Consider the following 3,034-nt stretch of genomic DNA (forward strand, 5'->3'; position numbering starts at 1 on the left):
TTTCCATTCTTTTTTTTTTCTTTTTTTATGAAGTATACAGCAAAGTATTCAGTTATGTGTGTGTGTGTGTGTGTGTGTGTGTGTGTGTATATATATATATATTCTTTTTCAGATTCTTTTCCATTATAGCTTATCACAAGAGCACTCTTTCCATTCTTTAAAGGCTTCCACTGGTTTTGGCAAATTCACATTTTTTTTTGGCTGCATTGCTCGGCTTGGAGGATCTTAGTTCCCTGACGAGGGACTGAACCCTGGGCCCTCAGCTGTGGAGTCCTAACCACTGGACCGCCAGGGAATTCCCAGCAAATTCCCATTATCCTCATGACTAAGTTTCAGAGTAATTCCTGGTGTGTCAGCAGATTCATCATCAATCCACTTTGTATCTTTCTGTGTTATTGAAGCAAATAGCACTCTGCAACTTGCATAAACAGGGCAAAGGTTGAGGAGGCTCTGGCCAGCTTCTTCCAAGTGGTTGGAGCCTTGCATTAGGCCGGTCAAAGTCCAAATATGTGTCCAGTCTCATGGGTTAAAGTCTTATAGGACTGAAGCCACAAAATGCCACTTCAGAAGTGTAATAGTTATCAAAAACCGAAAAGCCACTTGGAAGATATTTTCTGTAGCGCTTCTTCACTTTGCCTTCGCAGAGTGAGATATAAAATCACTGCCATACCTGGCAAAGCTGAATATCCCCACACCATCTGTCAAAGAGGCCTGTCCAGGGGCTTCCCTGGTGGCGCAGTGGTTAAGAATCCGCCTGCCAAGGCAGGAGACACGAGTCCGAGCCCTGGTCTGGAAAGTTCCCACATGCTGCGAAGCAGCTAGGCCTGCGAGCCACAACTACTGAGCCCACGCACCACAACTACTGAAGCCCGCATGCCTAGAGCCCATGCTTCACAACAAGAGAAGCCACCGCAATGAGAAACCCGCGCACCGCAATGAAGAGTAGCCCCCGCTGGCCACAACTAGAGAAAGCCCATGCACAGCAACAAAGACCCAACACAACCAAAAATAAAATAAAATAAATACATTTAAAAGAAAAAAAAGCAGCCTGTCCAAAGACAAAATTCCAGGAGTCTCTTGGGTAAAAATCAATCAATTGTTACCTCCACAGCACAGAAGGCATCTTCAGGTCCCTTCTCTTTTAAGAACTTCAGGATGTGTCCTGCATGACTTGTAGGTTTTGTGTGTTCTTATTGACTCTAAAGGAACACCTCATTTCAGAGATAGGAACTGGTTCTAGGAGCTTTACTGTCAAGCCGTAGAAAAATGCTTTACTGGGCTTCGCTGGTGGCGCAGTGGTTGAAAGTCCGCCTGCCGATGCAGGGGACACGGGTTCGTGCCCCGGTCAGGGAAGATCCCACATGCCGCAGAGTGGCTGGGCCCGTGAGCCATGGCCGCTGAGCCTGTGCGTCCGGAGCCTGTGCTCCTCAGCGGGAGAGGCCACGGCAGTGAGAGGCCCACGTACCGCAAAAAAAAAAAAAAAAAAAGAAAAATGCTTTACAGTAGCCCTTGAGCTATTTAATATATTCTTCACTGATAATTCCGGTGTTTCCTAGAGATCCAATGCACTGTAAATAAATACTGCATTTCTCAGGAGATGGTATCTTTCTGTAAGGGTCACTGGAAAAACTCTTGAAAGTCTTGGGGAGCCTCAGGATGGGAGGTGATCCAATCTGATTGCAAATGCAAAGTAATGGGTCCAAAGAGATCACTGTCTGGCGAGAAGTCTTCTTGCATCAAATGCTGTTACACCAGCATCTAACTTCTACTACTGTGACACAAGTGCTGGGTTCTTTGAGATGAGAGCTGTTTTTAGTGTCTGTTCAGAGTGCTGTACTGTTTGCCTCTTTAGGGAGGAAGGCTCACACTGAAGTTTTTACCTTTCAAGGACAGGCATGTCTGGGCCTGGTTGGAAAACAATTGTGTGGGGTGTCTTCACCTCTCACCCTCGGCATCAACCACAGCCTGTCTCCCGTGGCAGCCCCCGAGCCTGTGCACATAAACTCTTAGAACAGAGCCTAACATAGTTTGTTATTCTGAGGGGAAGGATGGTGCAGAAGGTAAGAGCATGGACTTTGGAGCCATGTTGCCTGGCCTTGAATCTCAGCTCTGTCACTGTGTGATCTTGGGTATATTACTTAACCTCTCTGGTCCTCAGTTTCTTCACTTATAAAGTAGAAAGTATACTTCATAGGGTGTTAAGTTATTTTTAAAAATGAATGTATGTAAAGCACTTCAAACGGGACCAGGAGTACAGGACACTTTGTGTAAGTTTTAGCCACTCGCGTTATCCTGGGCTCAGGGAAGGGAAAGTAAGCCAGCAGCAGTGACAGGTTGACAGATCTTCTCTGGCTGAAATCAGTGGTTAGGATGAAGCCCCCTGCTGTGAGTCAGGATCCCTAAATGTATTCCCACCCACTGTGCAGGATGACCTTGAGCCGTCCCTCTATCTCCCTGGTCTCGTTTCCCCTTCTGTAAAGTGTGACGGCTGGATGTGGAGGTCTCAGAGGTGCGGCCCTCGCATTCAGCGAGTGGGACAGTAGCAGAGGCATGGACTAAAATGACAAAGCAGACATCCAGGGTGATCTCTTGGAGCACCTGAAAGGTGGACCAGTGAGCAGGAATACTGCTGGCCTGGGGGCAGCCACCCATTCACACTGCAGGGGAAGGTTGGGTGCTCAGGTGAGGGACCTAATTTCTGCTTGGATTGGAAGAAATGAGAAACCGCCTCCTCTCCCATCACCTGCCCACCCCAAACTCCTTGCCAGCATGCAGCAGTGTGGCACCGACCACTTCTTCTTGATCTAACACTCTAGTTTACTGCAGAAGTATAAAATATTCATGCTGAGAAAGGTCTGGGAAGCTTCAGGAAATGCTTCCCAAGGTTTATCTGTGCCAGGGGCTGGAATTCAGGGAGAAAATGAACTGCCTCTCCCTCCTGGGAGCGATGCTGGGAGGAGCAGGACACGGCTCTCAGAGGACTTGATGCCTCCAGAGGGCAGTGATCGGAGGTTCTCCAAAGGAGGGGCTTGGG

General features: G+C 48.0%; 1 pseudogene across 1 annotated transcript; it reads right to left on the bottom strand.

Moving 5' to 3' along the window:
- Nucleotides 1-273: 273 nt before the first annotated feature.
- On the bottom strand, nt 274-2,652 carry LOC309834103 (archaemetzincin-2-like; annotated as a pseudogene). Its single transcript has 4 exons — nt 2,416-2,652; nt 1,502-1,846; nt 1,049-1,284; nt 274-711 (listed from the first exon to the last, which is right to left on the bottom strand). The product of its transcript is annotated as an archaemetzincin-2-like (transcript).
- Nucleotides 2,653-3,034: the final 382 nt, after the last annotated feature.

The sequence above is a fragment of the Grampus griseus genome (assembly GCF_964374135.1).
Source record: "Grampus griseus genome assembly, chromosome: 15".
In the NCBI taxonomy this organism is placed as follows: domain Eukaryota; kingdom Metazoa; phylum Chordata; class Mammalia; order Artiodactyla; family Delphinidae; genus Grampus; species Grampus griseus.